The sequence below is a fragment of the Entelurus aequoreus genome, linkage group LG16 (genome assembly GCF_033978785.1).
Source record: "Entelurus aequoreus isolate RoL-2023_Sb linkage group LG16, RoL_Eaeq_v1.1, whole genome shotgun sequence".
Lineage (NCBI taxonomy): Eukaryota > Metazoa > Chordata > Actinopteri > Syngnathiformes > Syngnathidae > Entelurus > Entelurus aequoreus.
The window spans coordinates 36,036,459-36,057,402 of NC_084746.1; the positions used below are offsets into that span (position 1 = coordinate 36,036,459).

General features: G+C 36.6%; 1 protein-coding gene across 4 annotated transcripts in view; it reads left to right on the forward strand.

The window, feature by feature from the left end:
* The window catches only part of LOC133630904 (neurocan core protein-like), a 134,205-nt gene that overhangs the window by 25,812 nt on the left and 87,449 nt on the right, over nucleotides 1-20,944 (forward strand). The window lies entirely within an intron of this gene.

Below are 20,944 nucleotides of genomic sequence, written 5' to 3' on the forward strand. Positions count from 1 at the left end.
TAGACTGCAATATGACTAAAGTAAACAACACCAACATGTTCTATAAATTCCATTGAAAATATAGAACATTACACACGGCGCTCAAAAATCTATCAAAATGTTTTAGTACGACTTTGGTAAGCTATGAAGCCGCACCGCTTGATGGATTGTACTGTGCTTCAACATACGAGTATTATTATGGTGTGTGTATAAGGTAAGACACATTATCTGGCATTTTGTTTCGCAATATTATGCAAAAGCATTTTTTTTTTACTTTCTGGTACCTGCTGATCTGTATTTGGGATCTGCATAAGTCCTAAAACTTTGCCCGCGTTCGCCTTTGTAGTCCGTACTGACCCCGTATTCGATAAGCTTCTTCTTTTTCTCTATCTTCTTATTATGGGACATTCATCCACCGCTGTTGCCATTTATACAATAAAGTAGTGTAAAGTTCTTACTTATATCTGTCAGTAAACTCGCCATGAAAGCACTAAAACATACCGGTGTAGTGAGTTTACATTATTCACCCAAGGAACTTTAGTTATAAGAGAGTTCCGGTCGGACGGTTTTTCATGGGCGAATGAGGAGATGCTGCTCCGTTATTGATTTAAGTAAAGTCTGAATGTCCTTTAAACAGTTAGCTCTACCTTTTAAAACTTCTTCCAGTCCCGTCATTGCACGCTACACCGCTGCAACAAAGATGACGGGGAGAAGACGCTGTCGAAGGTGAGCCACGTAAATAAGACCGCCCACAAAACGGCGCATTCTGAAGCGACTGTCAGAAAGTGACTTGAAGATGATCTGTAAAACAAATCTATGCAACATTTTGACGAAAGAACCACCATTACATGTTATGTAGACCGCAAGGAAGTGTTTTACATATAGAAAACAATAAAAATAATATGACACCTTTAATGCGCCTTATAATTCGGGACGCCTTTTGTATGAAAAAAAACCTGAATAGACCCACTCATCGGCAGTGCGCCTTATAATCCGGTGCGCCAAATGGTCCGGAAAACACCGTATTAGAATGGATATGTTCTAGAATGGAAATGTTCTTTCAGCAACAGTGTGAGGCACAATTTAAAGAAAAATAGTTCAGTTCCAAGAAAAAAAGCAGAAAAGGAAAAAGTTGTAAAGGTATGAGAATTAACTGTATGTCCTGGGGTGGAATCTCAGTGATACAAAATGTCCTTGTATTATTAGGAGAATACAGTCATAATATTAATATTTTTTTATTTTTTTTTCATTTATTTATTTATTTCAGGGACTGACATAAGAAAAGTACAAAGTTGACAATACATAATAATATAAATTAATATAGCGCAGAAGGTAATGTATAGTATGTAATACATGATTGTCCAGTTTTGCCTGAAAGGGAGTGGGAAGAAGATAATTTATTTAATCCCACCGCCAGTTCTCCATTCAGTGATTATTCACATGAGTTTCACTGTTACTTCGTTCAAGGATTACAATACAGATGTTGTATCATAGTGGCATTACCACAGGTAACAATAATTATTACACTGTAACAATAATTTGTACCAACAATGTAGGAATAATGAATATACCAACAATGGTAATAGACAAAATGCCAACAATGGTAATAGACAACATAGCAATTATGGTAATAGACAACATAGCAATAATGGTCAGGAAACATTGAGCATATGTCAACACTTTGAGTACAACAGCAGGTCAAATTAAAGACCCGCATCTCTATATTTGAACCAGACCCCATGTTTGTATAATAGTTTAAATCGATTAATAGTTTGGCATTGCTTGTGTTGTAAGTCCAGTTTGTTCCGTAGTTTTACTCCGCATACAGACACACAAAAACGTTTACGAGTGGTTTGAGCTCTCGGCAATAAGAAATATCCAAAGCCTCTCAAGTTATGAGCCTGCACTCGTTTTATAAAAACATTTTGTAGATTAGGCGGCAATAATTTGTTAAATGCTTTATATAAGATTATTAATGTATTATATTTAACAAGGTCATCAAATTTGAGAAACTTTGATTGCATAAACAGATTATGAGTATGTTCTAAATAACCAACTTTGTGAATGATCCACACTGCTCTTTTCTGTAATATGATCAGAGGATGAATTGTGTTGTGGTAAGTATTCCCCCATACTTCAACACAGTATGTAAGGTATGGGAGTACCAAGGTGCAGTATAGAGTACGGAGTGCATTTTCATTGAGGTATAGTTTTGCTTTGTTTATAATTGAGAGGCTTTTGGAGATTTTTGTTTTAATGTGTCTGACATGAGGTTTCCATAATAGTTTACTATCAATTATTATTCCCAATAATGTATTCTCATTTATGATTTAAATTTGGGTACCATCAATACTTATTTTCTGTTCATACGTTATGTTGCGATTTCCAAACATCACTATCTTAGTTTTATTTATATTCAAAGATAATTTATTTGTGTCCATCCATTTTTTTTTTACTATGTTTAGTTCTGTGTTTACTGTATTTATGAGCTCATTATAGTCATCACTACTGTAGAATATATTTGTGTCGTCTGCAAATAGTATACATTTTAGTACTTTGGATGTATTAAACATATGATTAATATATACATTAAACAGTTTTGGCCCCAACACGGACCCTTGGGGGACACCACAAGCAATGCCAAGAGTATCAGATAAAAATTGACCCATTTTTACAAACTGTACCCTCCCTGTTAAATAACTTTTTAACCAGTCACCAGCCAGCTCCCTAATTCCATAACTTATCTAGTAGAATTGAATGATTAATGGTATCAAAAGCTTTCTTTAGATCAATAAAAATACCAACTGCATATCTTTTATGCTCCAGTGCATTAGTAATTTCTTCAATAGCTTCAGTTATCGCCATTGAGGTTGTTCGTTTGGACCTAAAGCCATACTGACCGTCATTGATTGTATGATGCTTCTCAAGAAAAGATTCAAGTCGAGAGTTAAATAGTTTCTCTAAGATTTTTGAGAACTGAGGCAAAAGAGAGATTGGTCTGTAATTAGTGAAAGCGTGTTTGCTGTCACTTTTGAAGAGCGGAGTTACCTTAGCGATTTTCATTTGACTTGGAAAGCAGCCAGTCTGGAATGATAAGTTACATATATAAGTTAAGGTTTTGCAATATTCAGTTTAACCTTTTGAACCAATATCATGTTGATATCATGGCAGTCAGTGGAGCACTTACTTTTACACTTCCGCACAATGTTTGTCACTTCCTGCTCATTTGTAGCTGAGAGGAAGAATGACGAAGAATTCTGTTCAATAGTTGATTTTGTAACTCCATTGTCTGGGATACCAACAGCCAATTTAGGACCAACATTTACAAAAAAACTATTGAACATATTCACTACATTACTCGTATTATAATCCACAACGTTTTCATCAATAAAGCAATCAGGATATGTCAACTTTGAATATCCTTGTTTGATTACACTATTCAAAACATCCCGAGTTCGTTTTATGTTGTTTTTGTTTTATATAGTTTTTTTTTGATAATATAACCGTTTGCTTGTTCTTATAATATCTGTTAATTTATTTTTGTACTTTGTACTTCTTGTACTTCGCTATTTTTATTTTTTCCTTTCATAAACTATTCCTTCACAGGGCAATGTTTATTATGCAGGGAAGTAAAGAAGTAAAGATGTCTAAAAAATTACAATAAGCACTGTCCACATTTGGTTCTCTGTATACTGAAGTCCAATCCTGAACTGCTAAACTATTGTTTAGGGCACAGATTGTTTCCTCAGTTGTTATTCGTTTAGAGTTTTTTGCCATAGTGTCTTTGGTTTTCTTGAGATGACAGTCATATAAAGTAAAAACAGGTAAATGGTCAGTGATATCACATATAAAAATAGGCCACTGTTGACTTGATTTCCCATAATGTTAGTAAAAATGTTGTCGATGATTGTGGCACTACGTGTTGTTATTCTGCTTGGTTTGGTTATGGTTGGATATAGAGACAAGCTGCACATTGTGTCAATGAAGTCATCAACATGTTTTTGCTTGGTTGAGTTTAAAAAATCGATGTTAAAATCACCACAGATAAATATGGTTTTATGGTTCACAGAGGAAAATAGTTTACCCAGCCACTCATTGAAAGTGTCTATGCTTGGACCAGGTGCCCGGTATACACAACTCATGGAGATATTTGTCTTTTTGTCATTTAGGATTTCCACTGTTAAACATTCAAATAATCCATCGACTGCTATGGTCATGTTTGTTAAAACTTTAAATGTAACAGATTTATGAATGTACAATGCGACCCCTCCTCCTATTTTATTTATTCTGTTTATGTATCTTAATTCATAGTCATTCAGACTAAAATCAATACCTTTATCATTGTTGAACCAGGTTTCAGTAATTGCAATAATGGTAAATGGATGACTAAATTCTTTCAAGTAATCCTTGATAGCCTCAAAGTTAGTGTACATGCTTCGACTATTGAAATGTATTATTGACAGACTATCTTCTGATTTTACGCTGTGCTATCTTCTGATTTTATATTAGGGAAAATAAACATTTTTTAAAGGGAATAATCAGGAAAAAAGTTAGTTATGAGAAGCTTACATTTTTTTGGCTGGGGGGGGGGGGGGGGGGGTAAGAAATTAAGACAATAAAAAAAAAATTAAGTCATGGGGCTGGATATTTCTGTGTAACAAAGGAATAGGCTGATTGATGATTGCGTGACAGTAATCACTGTTCTTATTCTTTTATTTGTGATTTTTAACATGACACTGTGAGTTTGTCCGTGTCTAATGTTTTTGACACAATATTTTAACTGTAAACAGTGTCATACGTTCTGCTGTATGTGTGTAGCTTGTTCAGCATTAGTGAAAGAAATTCCTAAAATGCCATAGAAAAGGGTAAAAGCTAAACACACAACACAAACACAATATGACAGACAGAATGCTAAAAATATTAACAGACCACCTCAAAAACTGAATGGAATTTTACACCCTTTTCGCTGAATCAAAGAATGCACATTAAAATAAATAATGTAGGATTTGTAATATTAACTATGAACGATAAAACACAGAATTTTAAGAACATATGAACGTCTCTCCTCTTTACTTCCCAGACAACCGTCTCAAGATCGATCCTTAACAATAAAGCAAAATGCAACAAATATGTAGTCATACCAAAGACTACAAAAATGGGACCCATTACCTCCCTGCTTGGCACTCAGCATCAAGGGTTGGAATTGGGGGTTAAAATCACCAAAATGATTCCTGGGCGTGGCCACCGCTGCTGCCCAATGCTCCCCTCACCTCCCAGGGGGTGAGCAAGGGGATGGGTCAAATGCAGAGGACAAATTTCACCACACCTAGTGTGTGTGTGACAATCATTGGTACTTTAACTTAACTTAACAAATACGGCGAAACATGAACGCAAAGGACAACAAACACCCACAGAGTTATATAATAATAATCTATATAATATCACTTTTCTGCAGCACATAACTTTGTTGTATAATACTGTAACTTTAAACAAACTCCGCACATTCTGCTTCTTGCCTGGTCTGCTTGAAGCTGCTGTGACGTAGCTTACCGTAATAACCCGTATCTCACTTAAAAGCGCATTCTCCAACCATTGAGTTTGAGTTTGAGTTTGAGTTTATTTCGAACATGCAAGCATACAACATTATACATCACAATTTCCAGTTTCTCTTTTCAACATGTTCGAAAAAGAGTAGGAAGGACCATTGGAATACTCTCTATAGTTCAAGACTTACGGTAATATGAAAAACGCACTGCACATCTGGGTGGCTCCAGTTATGATGGTAAAGGTTTGAAAAAATAATTTGGAGACGTCCGGCCGGCCGGATTGAAAAGCTTAACAGCTCCCGAACTAATTTGCCCGTGCCTGCTCTAGCAGCTATAAAATGATCAAACGAATAGACGATATGTTTAATATTTTTTATTTCTGACTGTCCACACACACGTATGACGGAGGACTCTCATCTGTCCATCGTCTCTGTCTGCGCAGCGCGGGCACTGATACTGCAGCCAGTCAGTTTGCACATCTTTCTGACACGTGCTAAAAACACGCTAAATAGTGCTCGCTAGGGTTGTCCCGATACCAATATTTTGGTACTGGTACCAAAATGTATTTCGATACATTTTGATACTTTTCGATACTTTTCTAATAAAGAGGACCACAAAAAATTGCATTATTGTCTTTATTTTAACAAAAAAATATTACGATACATTAAACATATGTTTCTTCTTGCAATTTTGTCCTTACATAAAATAGTTAACATACTAGACAAATTGTTTTTATTAGTAAGTAAACAAACAAAGGCTCCTAATTAGTCTGCTGACATATGCAGTCACATATTGTGTCAATTTCCATTCTATTATTTTGTCAACATTATGAGGGACAAGTGGTAGAAAATTTATTATTAATCTACTTGTTCATTTACTGTTAATATCTGCTTACTTTCTCTTTTAACATGTTCTATCCACACCTCTGTTAAAATGTAATAATCACTTATTCTTCACTGATTTTGGATGCTTTTACTTTTGGATGCGGTCCTTTTTAGAGGCGGTATAGCAGAGGTGGGACCAAGTCATTGCTTTGCAAGTCACAAGTAAGTCTCAAGTCTTTGCCCTCAAGTCTCGAGTCAAGTCCCGAGTCAAGACAGGCAAGTCCCGAGTCAAGTCCAAAGTCAAGACTGGAAAGTCTCAAGTCAAGTCCCAAGTCCTGCATTTTGAGTTTCGAGTCCTTTCAAGTCCTTTTAACCACAGACCAATATATTTACACATATTGTGTATGCTTTTAAAACGCTGTATTTATTTATTAAAACAAGTGCATTTGAAATTGCAGGAAAAAAAATAGTGCTGACATTGCACTTCATAATAGCACTATTAACCAGTCATTTTAAACATTTAACTCATTCCTTTACAGAATAAACACATTTGAAAAAACAAGTGCAACTGTACTTATTTGTACAAAAGTGTTAACATTGTATTTCCATGGCATATTGTATTGTAACTAGTTCCACAGCAGTTTCTATCCTGTTCTTACCTTATCTCATTGATCTCATCTCATACTGTATGTGTGTTTATGTGTGCGTACACATGAAAAACATAACAAATACATGAACATAACAATGAACAGAGTTGTACTTTTTAGATGTCAGGGCCCTATGCATTATGTACACATATTCTTAATATAGTATACATTTTAACTGACCTTTATTTGACTATGTTTGTCTTTTGGTAGGTGGCTAAAATATGCGGTGCTGCTGACCGCCGTCTAACGTTAAGTTACTGTGTGTGATACATTGACTAACGTTACGTTACTGTGTGTGATACATTGACTAACGTAACGTTATGAATAGGTACCTCATGCAACCCTGCTTAAAACAAATCGCTTGACAAAAAGTATGAATAAGGTAGCAAACTGCAGTGGACGCAACAGATTGCCGTGTTTGCAATGACGTTATAACCACAGACATTTTATAAGTAGACGCAGCATTGGCTGCTGTGATGCGAGAAATTCGTCTGCCATCTTGAAGTGGTGATGAGGAGCCGGCGAGCAGCCTAAACTAACAGTTGACAGGTAGGAAACAAAGATGCCGAGCTGGTGTTCAGCGTTTTTCTACTCAAATGAGCGGACTGTTGAAAATAGGAATCGGGGGATTACTTTTCACAAGTAAGATTTAACATTAACGTACTATTGGTTGTATTTTATGAAAAGAATATTACCACAGAGTTGAGAAGGAGCAAAGATCTTCAATATTTGTATGTGAAAATCACAAAGAAATCTTCTGGGGGAGGATGACCCCCTACAGGGGTTTGGTTTACAAACTTTCAGCCCCACCTAAAACTAAATTCACCAGCCGCCACTGATGATGATGCATTCTCATTTTAGGCAAAATATAACACAATACTTTCTTAACAGTATAATTGTAACCAGGAATAAGTCTTCAAGTAACAATATTCAAATACTAACATTGCTGGGTAAAACAGAATTTGGTTTTATTCTGAATCCAATTAAACAGATTGGTGGTTTTAGCTGATATAAAGACTTTCAGGTGTTTATATACCGGTATGTCTATGTTTAAGTATTTGGCAGACGCTTTTATCCAAAGCGACATACATAAAAAATACATATATAACAATCACTGTAAACATGATAATTTAAGGGAAGAAAGTAATACAAAATATCAATACAAAGTGTCAAGACAGAATAAACTCTCTGCTGCTGCAGCAACAGAGATACGGTCTATAAGATATATAGATAGATATATAGATATATAGATATATATTAGATATATATATATATCTATATATATATAGATATATATATATTCATACATTGTTTATGTAGCATGTATATATAACCTAATCATATTGTTTCTTCAACTTAAAAATAGCTGACCGTTTTTTTCCCCTTCTCTGGGATTATATTCCCAGTTTTGATCTCGGACGTCTGGTCACTTATAGCATATAAGAATATTCTGTTAATGTTAAGCAAACTATGAATAATAAAACACGCCAAAACATGTGTCCGTTATCATAGCTACACGTATGACAAAAAAGCATGTGAAAATCAGTGGTATTCAGTGAGGTAAAATGAATTAAATGCGCTGACAGTTCATTGCTCCTGCCAAATGAATCGCACTGAGTGGAGCGGATCACCACTCCAAGATGGCGGCCCCGCGTCTCGTCTGCGCCAGTAGGCAGTAGCCCTCGATGCTGCGTCTACTTATAAGATGTCTATGGTTATAACGTTAGCAGTGAGTTTACAGCCTCACTGATTTAACTACACAGCAAATAAAAGTCACGTTACTTAGCCAATAAACGTTATCTTACATTCAAAACTTACCCTTCTTTGTGCAACTTCAAATGTCGAACGAAGTTGGAAGTTGTTGCATCTCCGTCTGTAATATTCCACCTGCGTGATTTGCATACGGCAATTCGTTTTTTGTTGACCAAGTCGTAGTTTTTATACCCGAAGGAAAACCAACTTTGGCATAATTGTTTCTCACTGCTGCGGTGTTTGACAACTCTTCTTCATTGGTCGTCCTGCAATTTGATTGGATGAATGCTGTGTGATGAAAACAACGTAGATCTAATCTGATTGGCTGTTGTACTGAGAGCACACACGCTGACAGAAACAACACGCTGATAGACACAGACGAAGAAAATGAAAAATACGGAGCGCTCCCAAATAACTTTTTAAGCTTTGGGTTTTGGGGAAAGTAGCAAGTCATGTCAAGTCAAAAGGCTCAAGTCCAAGTGAAGTCACAAGTCATTGATGTTAAAGTCTAAGTCGAGTTGCAAGTCTCTTTACATTTTGTCAAGTCGAGTCTAAAGTCATCAAATTCATGACTCGAGTCTGACTCGAGTCCAAGTCATGTGACTCGAGTCCACACCTCTGCGGTATAGTACCGAATATGATTAATTGGTATCGCAGTACTATACTAGTACCGGTATACCGTACAACCCTAGTGCTCGCAAAACGGTGATGAGTCTTGATAAATCACATTGCTGTGCTAAATAAATATTTGCATATTCTCCTTCCAGTATTGTCGGCATTTTGACGGTCAGCATATATTTTGCATATTAATGAAGACAGGGACGCCTTATTCTGCTCACTTGACAAATGCAATCCACTTTGCACATGTTTAGTAGATCAGCTTTGTGTTCAATGGAAAAGTCGTAAAGTTGTAAGAATACATTTTATTTTTGACAAAAAGGTATTTCTAAAAACAAAAGTCAATTTTACTAGATTACATTTGTACTGTTTCAAAATGTTACATGATGGCGTTAAAATTACATTGCAATATTTTGTGAGGAATCTAATATTAAGACTTTTTTAGTCAAGGTTTTTTTTTCTTTGTGTATCAATAGTATAATAATATAACCTTTTTACTTTGTGGTCAGTCTTAGGTGACTTTTGTCCCAGTATTTCAGTACTGGACAGCTCCAATCCCTTAAAGCCACTGAGTAAAAGGGATGGCAATTTAGCCACAAAATCAAGCTCTTTCTTATATACTAGTTGTAGTCGCCCCCCATGTGAGCAAGCGTCAAGCCACAAAGGGACCCAAAAGGGGATTGGACCAGCCCTGCCATCAATCACCATTACTGTGTAGCCAGGGAGGGCCTCAAGCTGTTGGCCAGGCCAATGGTAACATGGGTGAAAGCACAAGCTGAGCAGCTCGTCCACACAAAGAGAACCATTCCTCTCTTTGTCTTTGCCCCGAGGCTTGCCTTCAAGGTGACAAAACAGCGAAAGAAACCGATTTTGGTTTTTTTTCTTCTAAGACGTAACCTTTTTTTAAACTGCAAAGTTGTATCCGCACTTTGCAGAGGCCTTTTGTGTTCGCGCGGCATAACACTGCATGAAACATCTCCCTTCAGCACTTTGTGTTCTTGTCAGTGCTGAACGTTAGAATGCGAAAACGCACCTGAAGGACGCCGCTTTGTTTCCCCGCGCTGTCAATATTCCACCAACACAGCACATCATTAATACCAAAGAGGAGACATCAGCATGTTGCTGTCTTTTTCGCTCTCTGTGCTTCCCTGAGGATGGAAACACAACAAAAATGTGTTCTGTTTGCATTCCATCTAGAATATGTGTGCAACCACACGTTTAATAAATCTGATTCACACACCTCATCTATTAATTGGCTTTGTCACCCAGAGCTACCTAACCTTTGAACTTTCACCTTTTGATCTTTGGATCCAGCTGGTGCAATGGCCACTTGGACGACATCCTAATATCTCAATTGAAATGGATTTGGCCTTTGACCCTGTCACTCTAAAATAATGCGCTTGCCATAGAATAAACCTGAAACACACGTCTTTGTTATAGCAAAGTGTTGTTTTTTCAACAAAAAGCACATATGTCCAATTATTGTGAGTTTTGGATTTTGAGAACGAAAAACATAAAAAAATTAAGTTTTTCGAACGTTACATTAAAAAAAAATCAGATTCATCACACTTAGGGTTGTACGGTATACCGGTACTAGTATAGTATTGCCGTACTAATGAATCAAAAACGGGATTATACTCTGTTTGAAAAGTACCGGTTCTGTCTATTTGTGTTGGCCCTGCGATGAGTTGGCGACTTGTCCAGGGTGTACCCCGCCTACTGCCCGAATGCAGCTGAGATAGGCTCCAACACCCCCTGCGACCTCGAAAGGGACAAGCGGTAGAAAACGGATGGGTTCCCAATTGTTGTTTTTTTTTGTTCGTTTTTTTTTAACGGGCATGACGGCGCGCCGTCACGTCATGACATTGCTGGGTTTACAAGCAGAGGAGCATGTTCGGCAGTGCACAGTCACGGAGTACTTACAAGCAGACACAGTGTGTAGACAGAAAAGGGAGAATGGACGCATTTTTGCCTAAAACTGATGATAAAGGCGAAGCTATAACACTGAAACGCCCTCAGGAAGAGGTGCTTTAAGACATGGCTAATAGCTAGCAGCGAACATTCATCCGCAGTCGGCAGTGTTTTAGCTACTTCTAAATCACTAATTCTCGCCTCCATGGCGACAAATAAAGTAAGTTTCTTACAAGTATCATCCCTGCAGGACGAGGAATAGCTAAACATGCTTCACTACACACCGTAGGAGGATACAATAGCTCACCGGCATCACAATGTAAACAAACACCATGGATGGATCTAAACCGGACATCCACTGTAATGATACCAAGTACAATAGAGTATCTAGTCGATACTACAATGATTACATCGATATTTTTTAGCGCCACAAAATCTTTTTTCTTTTTTTAAAATTCATATTATGTTTATAAACTCAGGAAATACGTCCCTGGACACATGAGGACTTTGAATGTGACCAATGTGTGCTCATGTGACTACTTGGTATCTGATCGAAACCCAAATTGTGGTATCATCCAAAACTAAAGTAAAGTATCAAACAACAGAAGAATAAGTGATTACTACATTTTAACAGAAGTGTAGATAGAACATATTGAAACAGAAAATAAGCAGATATTAACAGTAAATGATCAAGTGGATTAGTAATACATTTTTACAGCTTGTCCCTCATAATTTTGACAAAATAATAGAATGATAAATGACACAATATGTTACTGCATACGTCAGCAGACTAATTAGGAGCCTTTGTTTGTTTACTTACTACTAAAAGACAAGTTGTCTAGTATGTTCACTATTTTATTTAAGGACAAAATTGTTCTTCGATTGCAATAATAAACTTATGTTTAATGTGCCCTAAGATTATTTGTTAAAATAAAGCAATAATGCCATTTTTTTGTGGTCCCCTTTATTTAGAAATGTATCGAAATACATTTCGGTAGCAAAATATTGGTATCGGGACAACCCTAACTAATCCATACTTGCCAACCTTGAGACCTCCAATATCGGGACGTGGGGGGTAGGGGGTGGGGGGGTGGGGGGGGGGGGGGACGGCGCGTGGTTATTTACAGCTAGAATTCACCAACTCGAGTATTTCATATATATATATATATATATATATATATATATATATATATATATATATATATATATATATATATATATATATATATATATATATATATATATATATATATATATATATATATATATATATATATATATATGGGGGGGGGGGCGTGGTTATTTACAGCTAGAATTCACCAACTCGAGTATTTCATATATATATATAAATATATATATATATATATATATATATATATATATATATATATATATATATATATATATATATATATATACATATATATATATATATATATATATATATATATATATATATATATATATATATATATATATATATATATATATATATATATATATATATATATATATATATATATATATATATATATATATATATATATATATATATATATATATATATATATATATATATATATATATATATATATATATATATATATATATATATATATATATATATATGTATGAAATATTTGACTTTCAGTGAATTCTAGCTATATATATATATATTTATTTTATTTACTTATAAATAAAAGAAATACTTGAATTTCAGCGTTCCGGTGGCTATCCGTTAGATGGCAGTATTGTCTTGTTTAACTTCTTCGTTCATGATGAGTATATCATTTCGGCCACCGTGTTCAATGGAGAAGTCTGTTCTACAAAATTTACAGGCAACATACACCTTCCCCTTCGAACTGTCCTGGATGAACTGAAATTCTTGTTTCCATTCGTTTTGGAACTTGCAAACGTATTTCTTCATCTTGCTCGTCGACGGCGTCGCCATGTCTGTAATTTCCTCGTTCTTCTGCTTCGTCTCCTTGTTGTGTGCGCAGTTGTGCACTCTACTCTCTAAAAGCCCTAGATGTTATGATGTCATTGGGCAGGCAAGCTGTTTATATTGTGGGAAAGCGGACGTGAGAACAGGCTGTCCCCACTCAGTCTCAGGTCCGCATTGAGCTGGAGGGGGCGTGGCCTCCAGCTCCGGCTGAATACCGGGAGTTTGTCGGGAGAAAATCTCTGCCGGGAGGTTGTCGGGAGAGGCGCTGAATACCGGGATTCTCCCGCTAAAAACGGGAGTATGCCCTAATCACACTTTTGAAATTCAATAATCATGATTAATCACAGGTTGTTACGCACTGCCATAATTTACTTTTAATCAACTTAAAACATAACAGTATTTAAACACTATTGCAATTTCATTGTCAGAATGTCCCCAGGAACATTTTTAAATGTTGTATTCGAATGTACGTAATTTCGTGAAATTGGAGTGACATTTTCCATAGCACACCCCAGTTGGAGTCTCCTCACTCAACTTTGCACAGACATATGCATTGATCTGATAACTGACTATACAACACGCACCGCCTTTCAGGTAACCATCCGCAGTTAAGCTAAAGGAGCATGTGCGCTCAAAGTACATGATTAATGAGATAATTGTTTTGTGATTAATCACATTAGTTAATTTGCTATTTTTGACAGCACTAAAACAATATTTAAAAGATTATAAAAGAAAATTGGGGAAGGATTGCTGATGAAAATTCTTAATTTTCCCTTACTTTGCAGAATTTTTTTTTAATATTCAAATGTTGACAGGTACAGCGTATGGTGAATGTCAAGTTTCTCATTGACGCTCTTTTGTCGCTCAAAAATCCGAAGGAAAAGCAAACTGCACAAGTTGATCCTACTGATGTTTACTGAACGGAGGTTATGTAATTTAGAGGATTGTTCCACTTAAAAGGCGTACTGTATTTCCCATAGAATTTAGTTTTGAGTTGTACGGTATTATATTAAATTGGTGGTTTCACTGTGTCCTTGCTAGCTTCCTAGGTTAGGCAGCTAACCATTTTTGCCGGATGGAGCTATAACTTTTATTTTTATTTTACTGGCGTGTAAAAACAAGTTTTACAAAGTGCTTCAAGGCAGAACATAACAAATCAATTGCTGTGATTCCATAAAACAAGGTTCAATGATCTTATGTGCTGTGCTGTGAGGTGTACATCTGCTGCACTGCTCTGTTCTTTCACGTATTGTGTATGTGCTTATGCAAAACAAATACATTCAAAGTGGTTATTCTCCCACCAGGATGACTAACTTTACTTGCATTCTGTTGAACAGAGAACTTTTTAGTAAAGTGACATGTGTTGGACCTCATTGTCATTGCATAACACAAAGATTAGGATTAGGATCATCTGGATTTTCTTCACATGGCCAAATCTTAGCATGGCTTCTCTCAAGTGACTAATAACGCCTATCCCTTTGCCCACAATGTGACATATAGCTGCAGTGTTGGGGACCGCAGCCTTTCCAGAAGCTTCTCTGTGTCCGAGGACCAGAGCAGAACAAAGTACATGAGTCACTAGTTGTTTAGCAGCATGATTATTAGTCACCATTGCAGGCACAATAAACACCGTATGTGTGTTTGTTATCATGCGTACACTGGGCAAATAATACCAAACTCTTTTCCCTTTTCCTTTTAAGATGAATAATACTGTTCTGAGGGCCAAAAAGTAGCAAGGCAGACTTGCAGTTTTTCGATGCGTGGCTTGTTTGTTGAAAGCATGCTTTCAACACGTTGCAAACAGAGCAAACTCAAAGTAACAACTTTAAACTAACAAAATATACAAATCAAAGAATTTACTTACTTAAAGGGGGTATATTATGATTTTGTTTTCTACGTTTAAAGCACTTCCTTGTGATCTAAATAACATGTAATGGTGGTTCTTTGGTCAAACTCTTGCTTAGATTATGTTTTACAGACCATCTTCAAGCCGCTTTCTCGCTGTCCTTTCAGGATGTGACGTTTTTGTGGGTGGTCTTATTTACGTGCCTCCACTTCGATTGCATCTTTGCCGCGCCCACTTTTTATGTAGTTTTAGCGTTTCCATATGGTGTCTACTGACAGATATACGTTTGAATTATACGTTACTTTGTGTTAGAAAGGGCAACAGCAGAACAAGCATGTACCCTATTTTTCGGACTATATGGCGCACTTAAAATCCTTAAATTTTCTCAAAAATCGACAGTGCGCCTTATAACCCGGTGCGCCTAATGTACGGAGTAATTCTGGTTGTGCTTACCGACCTCGAAGCAATTTTATTTGGTACATGGTATAATGATAAGTGTGGCCTGGTAGATGGCAGTCACACATGAGAGATACGTGTAGACTGCAATATGACGCCAGTAAACAACACCACAACTGTATATGTTCCATTGAGAATATAGAACATTACACACGGTGCTCAAAAATCTGTCAAAATGATTTATTACGACTTTCGTAAGCTTTGAAGTCTCACCGCTTGATTGATTGTTGGCGCATTACGGCTGCCGTAGTCAGACGTACTGTATTATAAAGGCGTGTGTATAAGGACCGCAAAAAGGCACCTATTAGCTGACATATAATCTTGTTTTGCAATATTATGCAAAACCAACAGTTTTTACCTTCTGATACCTGCTGACGTGTATTTGGGATCTGCATAATTCCTGAAAATATGTGCGCATCCACCATTGTCGTCCGTGCCGACACCGTAATCGATAAGCTTCTTTTTTTTCTCTATCTTCTTGTTATGGGACATTCATCTTCTGCTGTTGCCAATTGTAATATGAAGTAGTGTAAAGTTCTTACTTATATTTGTCAGTAGACTCACTATGGAAGCGCTAAAAACTAACTTATATCTCGCTATGGAAGCGCTAAAAACTACCGGTGTAGTGGGTTTACATAATTCACCCAAGGAACTTTAGTTATTAGAGAGTCGGACGGTTTTTCACGGGACACATTTCCGGCGTTGTTGTTGCACTAGTGAGCCACAGATGAGGAGATGCTGCTCCGTTATTGATTCAAATAAAGTCTGAATGTCATTAAAACAGTTAGCTCCATCTTTTGACACTTCTTCCACTCCAGTCCTTGCACGCTACGCCGTTACAACAAAGATGACGGGGAGAAGACGCTGTCGAAGATGAGCCACGTAAATAAGACTGCCCACTAAACGGTCTTGACGGTCAGAAAGCGACTTGAAGATGGTTTGTAAAACATAATCTATGCAACATTTTCATTATAATATGAACCCTTTAATGTGCCTTTTGTATGAAAATAGACCTGTATAGACTCGCTCATCGGCATTAAACAAATTGCAAAAGATTCACCAACACAGATGTCCAGAATACTGTGGAATTTTGTCGAAGAAAACAAGAGGTTTTTGTATCGGGTCGATGGGGTACAACCACTTCTGTGGATTTTGTGACATCACGCGCATAAATCATATCCAAAGGAGTTTTTCAACCGGAAGTGTGGCTGGAATTTTAAAATTGCACTTTATAAGTTAACCCGGCCGTATTGGCATGTGATTCAATGTTAAGATTTTATCATTGATATATAAACTATCAGACTGCGTGGTCGGTAGTAGTGGGTTTCAGTAGGCCTTTAAAGTTTTGGTGTTGTTTACTGGCGTCATATTGCAGTCTACACGTATCTCTTATGTGTGACTACCATCTACTGGTCACACTTATCATTACACCATGTACCAAATAAAATGGCTTCGAGGTCGGTAAGCATAACCAGAATTATTCCGTACATTAGGCGCACCGGGTTTTAAGGCGCACTGTCGATTTTTGAGAAAATTAAAGGATTTTAAGTGCGCCTTATAGTCCGAAATATACGGTATATTTTATCTATTTTGGATATGTCGATGCTTTTCACTTCATAGGAACAGTTTGCAGAAGGTCATTTATGTTCACCAGTGCATAAAGCAGCGTCCATAAAAGCATGTTTGATGTGGAAGAACTGGACCTCAACCCTATCAAACACCTCTGGGATGAACTTAGTGACTTCTAACCTCTTTCTTCTCAATAAATGGCCGCTCTATTAGCCAGGTGTCCCAACACTTTTGTTACGTCGTATATTTTCAAATAATAAAGTTTGCAGATGGACTGCTGATGCTGTCCTTGGCTGCTGCACAGCGAATATATATATATATATATATATATATATATATATATATATATATATATATATATATATATATATATATATATATATATATATATATATATATATATATATATATATATATATATATATTTATATATATATACTGTAAGAGCTTCCAGTCCCGCTTTAATGAATATTGCCATGATGTGACAAGGGCAATAAAATAATCTTCCTTTCATTCGTCTTTCCTTCATCTCCCTTTCGCTCTTATCCTGCTCGCCACTTTGTCTGTCACTCATTGGGAGCGGTCGGCCTTGGTGAAGAGTTTGGCGAAACATCATTAGAGGAAAAAGGGGGAAGTGAACATGTCAAGTGGCTGACAGTTGGACTCTTTTCTCTCTTAAGAAGGAAATAAATTAAAATGTGCAAGTAATATATATTCCTAAGAATATGTGCACGCTTTTATTACTTTTGATGGTCATTAGGTGAGCACGGCATGGAGTACTCTGCAATGTTGAAATTATTTCTTTCTTTCTGGGTTGATGGAGTGAAATTTAACAGAGACGCCACTGCCAAACAGCCCTTTGAGACACTTGTGATTTAGGGCTATATAAATAAACATTGATTGATCGATTGATTGAAAGTGTGTGTTTGCATGTGTGGCCATGTGCACTCAAATACAGAATTCAATGACCTATCATCCGTGTTATGTACAGTCTGATGTGATGCTTTATGCAGTGTTAGCCCCAAAATACAAAAATGCGTCTAAACCTCTGACTAAAAAAAACAACAACACTGAAACGCTGCTTGAAGTCCCTACATGTAAACTATCTTGCCCATCAATATGTGAAACGTCATTTTAACACAATATAAAGCATATGTATACCAGTTGTACTCGCTATCTTCTCAAGGGACAATGCTATTTATAGAAATTAAACTAGAACGCCTTATTTGAAAATATGTTGTTAGTGACATGACAGTACTGTAGTTATTACAGCTAGGCAATAACTATGCTATTAACACACATTTTTCAAAAAGCATGACACTAATATGTTGATGATGAAGCAACTGACTTCCAAAATATGACACTAATATGAAATTGAACATTTATTCGAAGGCGGAAGACACTTCTTGTTGGTTGTGAGATTTACTGTTGGATGGAAAGACTGATTGTCATTTACTAAGTGTTGAACTTCCCTAACCTGACAAGCTCTGGTAAAATATTGAGGTGCAAAATAAATCTGATTGATAAAATGTCCTCTGTGATTGCCTTCTCAATTTCAGGCAGGCTAAAATTAGACTTAGACTTAGACTTAGACAAACTTTATTGATCCACAAGGGAAATTGTTCCACACAGTAGCTCAGTTACAAAGGATGGAAAGGATAATGCAGGTATAAAGTAGACTAAAAATGTACCATAGTAGCAATATAAAATACAACATACAAAACCCAAAACCAGTGAAGTTGGCAGGCTGTGCAAATCGCAAACAAAAACAGAATACAATGATTTGCAAATCCTTTTCAACCTATATTAAATTGAACAGACTCCAAATTCAAGATACTTAACGCTCGAACTGGAAAACCTTGTTATTTTTTGAAAATATTAGCTCATTTTGAATTTGATGCCTGCAACATGTTTCAAAAAAGCTGGCACAAGTGGCAAAAAAAGACTGAGAAAGTTGAGGAATGCTCATCAAACGCTTTTTGGAACCTCCCACAGGTGAACAGGCTAATTGGGAACCGGTGGGTGCCATGGTTGGGTATAAAAGCAGCTTCCATGAAATGCTCAGTCATTCACAAACAAGGATGGGGCGAGGCTCACCACTGTGTGAACAAATGCGTGAGACAATTGTCCTACAGTTTAAGAACAACATTTCTCAACGAGCCATTGCAAGGAATTTAGGGATTTCACCATCTACGGTTCGTAATATCATCAAAAGATTCAGAGAATCTGGAGAAATCACTGCACGTAAGCGATGATATTACAGACCTTCGATTCCTCAGACGGTACTGCATCAAAAAGCGACATCAGTGTGTAAAGGATATCATCAAATGGGCTCAGGAACACTCAGAAAACCACTGTCAGTAACTACAGTTTGTCGCTTCATCTGTAAGTGCAAGTTAAAACTCTACTATGCATTTATGTGGGCTCTGTACCGCGAATGTCGTTGTGGCTTGTGCAGCCCTTTGAGACACTTGTGATTTAGAGCTATATAAATAAACATTTATTGATTGACATTGATTTATCAACAATCCAATCCAATCCACTAGGCCTGGCCCTAACCAATCTGGCGCCCTAGGCAAGATTTTAGGTGGCGCCCCCCCACATCGGCAGTGAAGTGTATATACTCACAAGAAACCGAATAGCTTTGTCTTTGACCTTTTTTTTTACTTAAAGAAAGCAAATTAACATATTATATGAGAATGTTATGTTATGATTATCTTTAACCGAATCACAGCAGTGTTCAAATTAAAAAACAGCATTCCCTCTCATGTGATATTGCTTAATTAACAATAATGATGTGCACTTTAACAACTAGGCTTACAACTATACCTAATATATAAAGGGGTGGAAAAGTGACTATTATCTGCAGAGCAAACATTAGCTAACCAGAAGGCAATAACAATGTCAACAAAAAACACCTGCTTAAAAGATCTAAAACAAATGTCCCTGAGGAATGTAAGGTGGGAGTACTGTAATTACCTAAAGTTACATTATTATTTTCCATAACAATCAGCCCCCTCCACAATATTAACCCGACGTTAAAACAGAACTAGCTATTTATTGATTAGCAATTGCCGAATCATGTAACATTAGCTTAATGCTAAAAAGCCAGGTTACTATCACAGACAAATAATTTTTATGTAGGCTAATGTTACCTACCTGCTACCTCTGTCTTTTTCTTGTTTATCCTCTTCTTTTCTCTTTTTTCTTCCCTGGGCACCTGACAGTTTTGGCCGTTTTGACATCTTGTGTTGATTTTTTTGATGTGGTGACGTCCAAAAAGAGTCATGATACGGGAAGGGAGGGGGCGCACCTTGAGGGGGGAGGGGGGGGGGGGCGCAATGCTGTGGCAAATAATATTTCTATTAAATAGGCTTTACTTGGCATTTTAATTAACGTGGGATTATTTTTTGTATTTAGAAATAATAGTACCAACTTTTTTTTTCTTTTTTTTTTTTTCTCCAACATTTGTGGCACTGGCGTGGCGCCCCCTGATGGACGGCGCCCTTAGCATTTGCCTATACGGCCTATGCCACGGGCCGGCCCTGCAATCCACTTTATTTGTATAGCACATTTAAACAACAGAAATGTTTCCAAAGTGCTGCACAACAATATTAAAAACAATATTCAAATATTATCCTTAGCTCCACCAATGACTGAACAAAAACAAAACATAAATAAACATAAAACCAATATAAAAACAATATGAAAATAAATGTGATTAAAAACTATTTTAAAGGGTAAAACCAATTAAAACAATAAATAGAAATCAAAATTTTAAAAACACTGGACCACAGAGGACCACACAACTCACGTAGTGTTAAAAGCCAAAGAATAAAAGTGGGTTTAAG